Below are 12686 nucleotides of genomic sequence, written 5' to 3'. Positions count from 1 at the left end.
GTCACCCGAGGCTGGAATTGAACCCAGGTCCCTGACGCTGAGAGACAACAGTGCTAACCACTGCGCCACCCAATATAATCATCAACATTTAACAGGAGCCCAGCATTGTGAAGTGGGGCAGAAAAAGCAGAAAAAATACAAGCCAGACTCAGTCAGGCAGACAGAGGGGCTGGTCACAGGAGCGGATGACCAGTTGGCAGTAAACTGTGGGCTGGGGGCATAAGCAGCTCTTCAGGGTGAAACATCGAAACAAGGACCACTGCTGCTCACAATTTATATCAGCAAATTGAACACTGAAGTAACAAAACAAAACTGTTTCTAAATTTGCAGATGGCACTAAATCGGGCGGGGGCAGTCAATATTGAGCAGGGTCATGTAAACTTACAAGTTGACATAATAAACCAGCAGAGTGGGCATCTAATTGGGAAATTAATTTCAACGTGGATAAATTATTACATTTCGATACCTAGGCCGGAATGTTACGGCCGTTCATGCTGGTGGGATTTTCCCATTCCGCTGCAGTGGATGGAGATTTGGCTGAGCACCAAACTCTCCGACTTCTCTGTAGCGGGAGTGTGTCGTAAACGGCCGGTAAGATCATGCCCCTAAAATAAGAATTCACATACTGCTTGGAAATTGCGGATCTAAATGGGATACAAGAGCCATGGGATCTGGCAGCGTAAATAGACAAATTACTGAAAGCGGCAACGCAGGTCGATAGGGCTGCAGCAAAAGCAGACAATGTGGCAGGGTTTATTTCTTGAGGGACAGAATTGAAAAGTAAAGAAGTTATGCAAAACTTATATTGAACCTTAGACACACAGTGCTGTGTACTGTTCCGATTGCCACATTATAAAAAGGAAGTAGAGGCACTAAAAGGGATGCCAGAAAGATTTACAAGGATGATACCAGAATTATGGGGCTGTACTTTTTAGGAAAACAACAAATAGGCCTGGTCTCCTCTTTTGAAAAAAAGCTGATGGGTCACCCAATAGAAAACTTTAAAATCAGAGAAGGTTTTGATAGATAAGAGGGTAAAGTATAGCCCAATCCATCACGCAAACCAGCCTCTCATCCATTGACTCTGTCTACACTTCTCACTGCCTCGGCAAAGCAGCCAGCATAATCAAGGACCCCAAGCACCCCGGACATTCCCTCTTCCGCCTTCTTCCATCAGGAAAAAGATACAAAAGGCTGAGGTCATGTACCAACCGACTCAAGAACAGCTTCTTCCCTGCTGCTGTCAGACTTTTGAATGGACTTACCTTGCATTAAGTTGATCTTTCTCTACACCCTAGCTATGACTGTAACACTACATTCAGCATTCTCTCCTTTCCTTCTCTATGAACGGTATGTTTTGTCTGTCCAGCGCGCAAGAAACAATACTTTTCACTGTATGTTAATCCATGTGACAATAAAAAATCAAATCAAAAATCAAAAAAATCTTACCAACTTAGTCCTTGGCAGAATGGCAACAGCATTTTTCCAAGCTTTGAACCCAACTCCCTAGATAGCTTGCTTGACAAGTGTCCTTTACCAGGACCAACCAACCTGGTCTTCCAATTCAGGCAACCAATGAGGGAGGGAGGAGACATGGATTTATTTTGTCAAAAGAAGGATTTCTAATTAAAGAGATCAGCGCTTGGATTTTTAAGCATGCAACAACCTCAAGAATGGGAAGGAGATGTGGGAAGAATCTGAAGGTCCTGTTGCAACACCTGAGGGAGGGGTTGTGGTCAGATGAGCTCTCCCAAGGAGAGGAGGAATAGGGTACCCAGCAGGTATGGATGGAAATGGCTGAAGAGTTGAAGTGTATCTGGATAGCGCACCAAAATTGTTTGAGCCTCTTGGTTGCAGTTCAGTAAAGTAGAAACGAGTTCTACTTCTTCACAAACTACCTTTATTTCTTTGGTTCAACTCCACATACAATTCTCCACCAACACCTAGTGCCACCTGTGGCCCCTTTATTTATCAGTGACTTCCAATGAATAATTGACATCAAATTAGGACTTAATTGGAAGGTCTGTTAACCCATCCCTAACAAAGGGATCTAGGACTTCAGGATCGCCTGACAAGTGAATGCCCTATTTCAGGTACTAAAGACCACACTCTGCCTTCCAGGCATTCTCCAGCATATCTCACCTCAAGGCAACACACTGTGCAGCCCCACTCATTCCTCTTCCCTCTGCAGGCACTCACACCCCATCTGAAAATCCCACACACAGCCTTGGCTTCTCACTTGACTCATATTCCTCCCTCACCCCCCATCCATCCTCCACATAAGCAAAAACAAATGTTGATCACTTTGCTTTCTCTCTTTGCAGAGGAATTTGATGAGAGGCAAAGATCCAGGAGGGATGGGGGATGGAATGAGGTCTCCAGTAACAGGCTCGACCAATGGCAATGCATGCCTACCTTGTCCACTGGGAGAGACATCTTATTACAGGAGGCTGTTGGTGTCAGCAGTGATCTGCACTAGGACCTGATCCTCCTGAGGCACTCAGACATGCTAGCTGAATCGATCCTCTCTGCCTGTCAACCTTGAGTTGGCGGCCTCCTCCCAGTCCAGCCAGATCTGGGTGTCCATCACAACCATCCTGTGACGAGCGGTGCAGCTGGTGGTTGCACCTGCTGGAGAAGGTGGCACTGGTGTGGGTTCTGCTCCTGGCCCTCAGCAGAGGTGGGTGATGGAGCTGCTCAAGATGCTTCCAGTAAAGGCTGGTAGCAAGGCATTGCAGTTGAAAGTAAGTGCAGTGCTAGATGGGTGAGGTGACGTGCTTCCCAAGAAGTTAACAATCGACTGTTAAGCAGTGAGAGCACTCAGAAAGATGGTGCTTTGAAAAGCAGTCCCTCAGCGGCCAAGGCTCGATCCTCAGCGTAACTGACCAAAGCTTTCCCAGATGGCCAGTTTTACTGAGGTGGCACCTCCCACTGTGCACTCACCTCAGCGACCCAGGTGAGTTGATTGACAGGTCAGGAAACAAATAGTATGGCTCAGAAATCCAGGATCCAGGGCCACAGAACCTCATAACTGGCTTCGTGACAATCTCAACAATCGCTTAATCACTCTCCTGACACATCAGATCCTGGCCCAATGTCACTTTCTGGAAACTTCCCACCCCCACTCGCTGCCAAAGCCATCTCTGAAGGCTTGGGAAAATTCTTCCCTCTGAAACGTTTCCGCTTGTGGGAAAGAGCAAAACATTAATGGAAGATAGTCACCAAAAACTTCAGTAGACAATTCAGAAAAAATATATATTTTACATGGAGTGGTGAGAATATGGAACTCACTACTGTTACCGTAAGACATAGGAGCAGAAGTATTTCATTCAGCCCATTGCGTCTGTTCAGCCATTCAATGAGATCATGGCTGAGCTGATATAATCCCCAACTCCACTTTCCTACCTTATCACCCTAACCCTTGATCAAATATCTGTCTATCTCAGCCTTGAACATACTTAATGACCCAGCCACTCCAGCCTTCTGCGGTAAAGAAGTCCACAGATTCACTACCCTCGGAAAGAAAAAGTTCCTCCTCATCTCATTCTTAAATTGGCGACCCCTTACTCTGAGACTAGGACCACAAGGGGAAACAACCTCTCAACACTGACCCTGCCAAGCCCTCTGAGAATCCTATATGTCTCAGTAAGGTCACCTCTCATTCTTCTAAACTCCAGATGAGTACATACCCAACCTCCTCAAATCTCCTCATAAGAAAATCCTTCCTTACCTGGGATCAACCCAGTGAACCTTCTCTGGGCTGCCTCCAAGGCCACGATATCTTTCCTTAGATAAGAGAACCAAAATTATTCACAGTATTCCAGGTGTGGTCTAGCTAGTGTCTTATATAGTTTTAGCAAGGCTTCCCTATTTCTATACTCCCAGTGTAAGGTGTTGGGACTAGTTAGGTAAGTCTTAAGGTGTTTGGAGTCTTAAGTAATTCAACAATGTTTATTAACTACTTGAAACAATGTAGATAGGTACAGTAAGGGTTCAAGCTAGGAGTGATCTCCATGCTTGCTTCTACACACAGCTCTGTCCAACACTACATTGATTCTTGAGTGTGGATCATGTGTTCTCTCGCATCACAGTGTAGGTGCGATTGTACTCAGTCCCATGCTAACACTATATGGGCCAGACCCTTATACTACAGATCCAAAGAAAGCGGTTGATGCAAATGATACAGATGGATAAAGTGGAGGCTGGATAAGCATATAAAGGAGAAAGGTTGGGAAGAAGATTAGGTGGTGCATAAATGCACTGTGGAACACGTGACCTCTTTCTGTGCTGTATATTCTATTTACCTCAATGTAACTCACACAACAACAATTAGATTTAATGTAATGAAACATCCCAAGGCACTTCACAGGAGCATTGTAAAATGAAGCATGGCACCAAGCCACACAAGGAGAAAATTAGGTCAATGGTAAAGCAATTAAAATTGGGGATGCAAAGAAGGATCGATTTTGAGGAGCACAGATATTTGCAAATGGAGCTGGAATAGATGCGGATACAGGGACTGGTGAGCACATGGATGGATCTGAAAATGAGGACGAGAATTTTAAAACCAAAATGTTGCTTGTTCGGGGCCAATGAAGGTCAGGGGTGACTGAGGAAGGGAACTTGTTGTGACTTAAGACACAAGCACAGAATTACGAGTGATCTCGAGGTTATGGAGGGTAGAACGTGGGAGACCAGTGAGGAGTGCATCAGAATAGTTCAGTCTTGAGGTAATTATGGCTTAATGAGGGGTTTCAGCAGCAGATGAGTTGAGACAGGTCTGAAGTCAGGCAATGTAACAGAGGTGGAAATAGGTGATCTTAGTGATGGCATGAATGAGGTCAGGAGCTCATTTCGGAATTGAATGTGACTTCAGCCCGCTGTGCTGCTCGCGTAGCGCCGGGTGACATCAGCGGGGGCCGTCTTGCGGGTTCTCGCTGGGCGCCACGGCCTCTGCGAGTCTCCGAGACCAAGATTTCTGCAGAAATCTGCGTGGACCTAATTAAAATAGGGAAATCGTGATTTGCGTTTCATTAGTGGGCCGGGGGGGCCAACTGTATCTCAACTTGATATACAGCAATGGATCCAAAGAAAATATGGTGGAAGGAGTAAATCTTTAGCATTAAAATATTTACGTTCACTAAATTATATAGAATCTGCCCCAGCTTTTGGCACCAATCTTTCCCAATCACTAATCCTCCAATGCGAACATCACATGGTATGAATGACTGACTGTACTGGTCATCACCACAGCAATACTGTCTGTGGAGATGAACACATCCAAAACTGAGTGAAGAAACACACACGCGAACAGACATAGTGAAGGAAATAGATTATTACAACATTGAAATAATTTTGGAAGTTCAGCTCATTATAACCCATCCCAGCTTTATGCTCACGGTTTATGATGTCATCCAAATTCATCAATTACAAATGCTTTCTTATAATTACTCCCATGTGTCCTTATTTCTCTGTGTAAACCATCTGATTAACTTATTCTGTCACTCATTCTCAGGTATGCATTATTTAGCATTAAGCAGGAACTGTACTGTAATAAGAAAAAAATACAGATTCACCCCACAATATAAGAGCTTGGATTACCCACATACAACCCAACACTCTTCCAACATGACATAATTAAGTGGCTGGACAATTACTATTGTAAACTCCAATTCAACATGCTCATGTATAAGATAAAGAGATGTCACCTCTCAGATAAACTTCTAACTGCAAGATCACAGGAGAACATAAAGGGGAAATCTATCCAATTCATCCTATAATCCACGAACAAACATTGTTGCTGGAAGCAATGGAGTTATCAATGGTTCTTCTCCTGAGCATGTAATCTAGACTAACTTTTTGATGCAGTCCTACAGCTAAGATTTAAAATAAAGCTCCATTTGCCTGTTCTAATCGTTCAGTTGAACGCAAGAGATGCCATGGCACGAAACAAGGAAAATAAAGAGTTTATGTGGCATCCGGATCAAAGTTCCTGGCCGGGATTTTACTGGCTAGCGCCCCACCAATCGATGGGCAGAGCGAGCCGGTAAAATCACACGAGAGCCAAGAAGTCAGGGTGATGCCTGATTTCTCGGCTCTTGTGATTTTATGAGAGCCGGATTTTAGGCACGGTCGGCCTCTTGTGAGAAATGGGCACGAGGCTGAGTAATTTAATCAAATTTATTTAAATGCTGATTTATATGTGTTTCACCAGCCCGGCGCTCAATCATCTGGGCTCACTTGCCTTTATGGCCTCACCGGGAGAGGTTCTCTCTGGCGAGGAAAACTCCTGATCCCCATGAACGGAGGAACAGTCGTGTTGGCCTCACCGTGGAACCAGAGGCCATTCAGGCTCCTTCCCCGCCCCCGGGAAGCCAAGGGTGAGGGGGGTGCCCCTTGGGCAATGCCAGCCTGATAGTGCCAAGGTGCCAGGATGGCACTATCAGGCTGGGCAGTGCCAGGGACAGGGCCTGAAAGGGCAGCCCAATGGGGATTGGGGGGGGGGGGGCCCGCTGCCACTCTGCAACACAATTGGATTAGGGGGAAGGAGGCACTATCGGTCAGGGTGACGTGGGCAGCGGCAGCGGTTGCATCTCAGGCAGTGCGGAGCTCATGATCGGCCGCTGGCCCACACAATTGTAGTTGGGGGGGGGGAAGAATTTGTGAGGCTGCCTGCAACAGCAGGGGCCTGACAGCTCTCTCGCCATCAGACTCCTGTTGTTGAAATTGCGCATGTACAGCATCAGGGATCTGCACATGCACAATAGCTCTCCCTACAGTTGCTATTGCACATGTGCAGACAGAGGTCTGTGCATGTGCAATAGCTCGCTCTGCAGGATGGCTGGCGAATTAAGATGTGGAGATGCCGGCGTTGGACTGGGGTAAACACAGTAAGAAGCTTAACAACACCAGGTTAAAGTCCAACAGGTTTATTTGGTAGCAGAAGCCACACAAGCTTTCGGAGCCTCCGAAAGCTTGTGTGGCTTCTGCTACCAAATAAACCTGTTGGACTTTAACCTGGTGTTGTTAAACTTCTTACTGGAGAATTAAGCCCAGCCCACTGCCTGCAGCAGCTAGAAATAGTCTAACCATATTTTCTATGACTAAGTGCATATGATTGGGCATGAATACTTGCCCAAAAAACGGATTAGGAACTCTCCCATTTTCACACTGGCTGGACACTGAGAATCAATCTCGTAAAATTCCACCCTCTGTCTCAATCAAAGCCTTCAAAAACGAACACAAGTTAACCAGTCACTCATCTTGTATTTTGTGCATATTCCTTCGTGTGAACTGACTTTTACATGACAAAACAATGACTGCATTTTAAAAGTGATATATTGGTTTTAAAGCAATTAGAGATGTGCTGAGGAGGAAAACATCAGCGCAAATGTTTCTTTTTGCGATCCTAATGAGTCCCGGGAGCAAAATACAAATACTGTAGCTACAAGAGGTCAGAGGCTGGGAATTCTGTGGTTAGATAGCTCACCTCCTGACTCCCCGAAGCCTGTCCAATGACAATGCACAAATTTGGCACGTTATTTTGTTAATAGGGGATGTGAGTGTCGCTGGCTGGGCCAGCATTTATTGCCCATCCCAAATACTCTTGACTGAGCAGCTTGCTAGTCCACTTCAGAGACCAGTTAAGAGCCAACCACAACTGTGGATCTGGGGTCTCATGAAGGCCAAACTAGTTAAGAGTGGCAGATTTCCTTCCCTAAAGTGAATTAATAAACCATATGGGTTTTTATGACAATCACTGATGGTTTAATGGTCACCATTACCAAGACTAGCTTTCATTCATCAAATGCAAATTCTACCAGCTGCCTTGGTGAGATTCGAATCCGTGTCCTCAGAGAATTAACTTGGGCCTCTGGATTACTAGTCCAATGACAATCCCACTACCTAACCATCTCTAGTCATTATGTGGAATATCTCTACTTGCTTGGACGAATGCAGCTGCAACAACACTCAAGAAATTCAACAACATCCATGACAAAGCAGCTCATTTGATTGGCTCCATCCACCACCTTAAACATCAATTTACTTTACTATCAATGCACTGTGGCAACAATGTGCACTGCCAACATGACTCACCGCAGCAACTCGCTAAGCATCCTTCAACAGCACCTTCCAAACTCGCAACCTCTGTCACCTAGAAGGACAAGGGCATCAGACACATGGGAATAGCAGTACCTGAAAGTTCCCCTCCAAACAACACACCATTCTGACTTGAAACTATAGTGTTATTCCTCCACTGTTGCTGTATCGAAGGCCTAGAACTTCACTTCTACCAGCGCAGTGGATATACCTACACAAGATGGACTGCAGCAATTCAAGGCAGCTCACCACCAACTTCTCAGGGGCAATTAGGGGTTTGCAGCAAATGCTGATGTCACCAGCAACACTCTCATCCCATGAAAGGGTGGCACAGTGGTGAGCATTGCTGCCTCACAGCGCCAGGGACCCTAATTCAATTTTGGCTTTGGGTGACTGTGTGGAGTTTGCACGTTCTCCGTGTCTGCGTGGGTTTCTTCCGGGTGCTCCGGTTTCCTCCCACACTCCAAAGATGTGCGGGTTAGGTGGATTGGCCATGCTAAATTGCCCCTTAGTGTCAGGAGGATTAGCAGGGTAAATACATGGGGTAACGGGGATAGGGCCTGGGTGGGATCGTTGTCAGTGTAGGCTCGATGGGCCGAATGGCCTCTTTCTGCACTATAGGGATTTTATGATTCTGTGAAAGAATAAAGAAAACTGCATCAGGAACATTTGTTGGGTGCATTACAAATATACCGTTTGTTAATTTCAAAGACATTAATGTCAGGACTGTGATAAATAAAACCTCCTGTGACAAATTCAAACTTCAGTGTAAATTATAGGAACATGCAAAAATCTCATTAAAAACTTTGTTGCCAGTCTTATGCCAAATCTGATTTTTTTCTGAATTCATTTATAGAATGTGGGCATCAGTGGCTAGGTCAGAATTTATTGCTCATCCGTCACTGTCCTTGGTCGCCCTTCAACCACCATCACCATTTCCGCTGGCTTATACCAGCTCCTGATCAACCACCACCTTCAATTTGAATATTATCCTTATTCTTCAATCTTTATCTGACCTCATCCTCTTTTCATTGAATCATGGAATCCAACAGTGCAGAAGGAGGCCATTTGGCCCATTGGGTCTGCACCGACCACAATCCCACCCAGGCCCTATCCCCATAACCCCAGCATTTACCCGAGCTAGTTCCCCCTGACACTAAGGGGCAATTTAACATGGCCAATCCACCTAACCCACGCATCTTTGGACTGTGGGAGGAAACCGGAGCACCCGGAAGAAACCCACGCAGACACGGGGAGAATATGCAAACTCCAGACAGACGGTCACCCAAGCTGGGAATCAAACTTTGGTCCCTGGCGCTGTAAGGCAGCAGTGCTAACCACTGTACCACCATGCCTCAAGCCTCTGTCCCCCAGAGCTTTTCATTTGTCTGATGCTGGTCTCTTGTCCATCATCCCTTTTCACTACAACACTGGGAGTCATGCCATTAGCTCCCTTCCTGAACCCACACTCTCCAGCTCCCTTTCCATGATGAAAACTCACCTCTTTTAACAAATCTTTTGGTCTCTCATTCTTTGGTTCTCCACCTGTTTTTTTTTTCTCTCTCATCTCTTATGAAGTGCCTGGGACGATTGTCTACCTTAGAAGCAATTCACCAATGCAACTTGCTGCTTGTTGGTCCAAGATGTGTTTGCAATGCTGAATTGATACATTAACCAAAGATTGTGTGCACATCTTTAAATTTAGATTACAGCACCTTTCCACAGGAAGGAGAGGCATCATCCATCTTTTGTTTTGAAAGCTGAGAAGTCCATTCAAAGCTCTTCATTCGTGCCTGGCTTTTTAATGTGGCATCGTAAATTTGAGCTCAGCACCTCCTTGCTCCCAGGAGCCACTTCTCAATAACATGGTGTGAACCTGAATTGTTAAGCATTCAGCCATTCCCCGTTGAACAATCCCCCCATAGTAAACATGCCAAACCTTTCTAAACAGCTGATCTCTATTAAATACGTCACACTTTAACCTTCTGATCTTAACTTTTGGGGCATGTTTCCTTTTTTTAAAATAACTACAGCACCAACAGCATTCAGTGGGCAACGTGCCATAGTTACGATGCTTGAAAGCTGCAAATCATGCCAAGAATTTATAAAACCCTTACTACCAAGATCTTTTAAAGTTGGGATTAGGGAAATGGAAAGAAGGAGACCAGCAAGTCACTAGTAATTGATCGAATGTTTAGGGCGGCACAGTGGTTAGCAGGGTCCAGGGTTTGATTCTTGGCTTGGGTCACTGTGTGGAGTTTGCACATTCTCTCCGTGTCTGCGTGGGTTTCCTCCAGGTGCTCCGGTTTCCTCTCTCAGTCCAAAGGTGTGCAGGTTAGGTTGATTGGCCATGCTAAATTTCTCCTTAGTGTCAGGGAGTTGAGGGGGGGGGGGGGGTGGGGGGGGGTTGGGTAGGGCCTGGGTGGAATTGTGGTCCGTGCAGACTAGATGGGCCGAATGGCCTCCTTCTGCACGGTAGGGATTCGATGATATTGAGTGAAGGACTTGTTCACCCTCTGTCCACTTCTCAGCACATCTTCCACTCACTTCCCTTAAGAACCAGTTTAAATGTTACTCATCTACAATGACACAGAGCAACCCAGGGCTCTGACTGTGCCATTTGTTGAAGGCACACGCAATCTGCTTAAACGACGGTTCAGTGAATTGACACACACACAAAAATCCTAATTGGGTAAAGAAACACTTCATTTTCTGAGCACTATTTATTATTTCTGTTAATGTACAGAATTAGTCACGATGCCGTTTTGCGCAATTAACCCCCCACCACCACCAGTAATACAAACACAAACTGTGCCCCAAAATCAAACACTGCGGACTATTTCACATCTGTTTTAACAATGGTTGCCAAATTTTTGTTAAGATTTCTATCCCAGGGCATTAACATGCAGAATTACAGTACTGCTACGATGTACTCATAAAAACGTAAGGTGGGACAATCTAGCAGCGTCGCCCTTTAAATATCTCTCAATCAACAACATGTAATTAATCCTTTTTTTAAAGTATCATTGCACCTATCTACAATTTATATATTTTTTAAAAACTGAATGGTACTTTTGCCGACAAAACTTCATTACGCCCTCCAGTGGGACTCACACAATGTATCATTATTTTTTTGGAAATGCAACTAACCCCACGGACCGATGTGTAAAATATTCCTGCAAATATATATATATCGATATGCGTTAATTCCTTAAGACACAACACAGATCGTACGGAATGATCCCAATGGCATCTCACACAAACCCCCCCTTATCGTAAACATATCTCAAACTGAGAACGCTGGTGACATTTAAAATTGAGAAACTGCACATCAATAAAACGGGACAACCCCATTCCGGAGTTTCGGGGACAACATTTCCACACAAGGCAACATTCAGTATAAATCCCCTACACACTCACGTGTGTTTCTGAGTCAGTTTGGCATGCACAGTTTACACGTACTCAGAATGACATCTCCATACAAACACATGTAGATCAAAGACAAGTCACATCCCACAACAATTACAAAGCCCAGTGCCATCCACTGGCTGTGGGTTATGTGTGTGTATGTAGTGTGTGTAGCAGCAGCCTTGTTAATATTGATTACACATGTATTAAATGTGTGAATGGGACAGCAACACAAACCCAGCAATTCCAACGCTGCACACCTGAGTCCTGAAAGAAACCCCCCCCCCCCCAAAAAAGGTAAAGTTGCTTTTCCCTCTCGCCCCAAATCACTTTGAGAGTCAAATCAAATCAGATCAGATCAGTTTGAGAGTGACAGATCATCAGGAAACGAAGCGACACGGCACATCCCACTGCTTTAGAGTGGGGGCAAAAGTGACAAGATATTGTTACACGCCCTGGGTAAACTGGAATTTGACAAGCTCATCTCTCTCTTTCTCAAAGTCTCTCTCACCTTCTTCCGGGGCTGCCATTTCATCATATTTGTAAAGCAGAAATGTGGAGAGCATCAAGAGGTTGGCTGGGAACCTGGTGTAGATTTACAACAGTGACTGCACATACTGGACAAGGCTGCCTTCTTTTCTGCTTTCACAACTGCAGCATAATTCACAGGAGGAGGCAACAAGCAGAAACAACACACACACAGATCCCGAAAGCAGTAATATCCCAGGGCAGAGGGGAGGGAAGAATCTGCAGAGGTGTTTCAGCAGCTCCTGGTCCTCAAAGCAGCATTGCAGGGGCCGGGACTGACACACAGCAGCATGTCCTGCAGCGGGCAGCAGGCGCTGGGGCTGCTCCGCTCCGCACTCTTCCCGCTGACTCCACTCAATCCACACACACACACACTCCTCCCCCGGCAGCGCGCCCCCGACATCTTCCCAGCGCGCGTCCCCGGGCCCGCGCAGCGCGCTCCCGCCCCTCTCCCCGGGCCCGCGCAGCGCGCTCCCGCCCCTCTCCCCGGGCCCGCGCAGCGCGCCGACGCTTGGCAGCCCCTTCACATTCCAACAGTGACAGGCTTCCTAGGGGGGGTGAATTGAAGGCAAGAAGCTGAGATACTAAATGCACCAAAGTCCCCCTTTCCCCTCTACTCCCCCATCCCTTCCTGCACTACACCCCTTCCC

The 12686-nt window shown here is 46.0% G+C and overlaps 1 protein-coding gene and 1 long non-coding RNA gene across 5 annotated transcripts in view; both read right to left on the bottom strand.

Annotated features, from left to right (window-relative positions):
* The window catches only part of LOC144502950 (uncharacterized), a 36155-nt gene extending 23768 nt beyond the window's left edge, over window positions 1-12387 (bottom strand). The window contains exon 1 of the long non-coding RNA XR_013499403.1: window positions 12020-12387. This is a non-coding gene — a long non-coding RNA (uncharacterized LOC144502950). The remainder of the gene's footprint in view (window positions 1-12019) is intronic.
* Window positions 1-12686, bottom strand: part of ttc28 (tetratricopeptide repeat domain 28) — a 764757-nt gene that overhangs the window by 519988 nt on the left and 232083 nt on the right. The window lies entirely within an intron of this gene.

This window comes from Mustelus asterias, chromosome 13, assembly GCF_964213995.1.
Source record: "Mustelus asterias chromosome 13, sMusAst1.hap1.1, whole genome shotgun sequence".
Taxonomy (NCBI): domain Eukaryota; kingdom Metazoa; phylum Chordata; class Chondrichthyes; order Carcharhiniformes; family Triakidae; genus Mustelus; species Mustelus asterias.
This window is presented reverse-complemented; position numbering and strand designations above follow the sequence as displayed.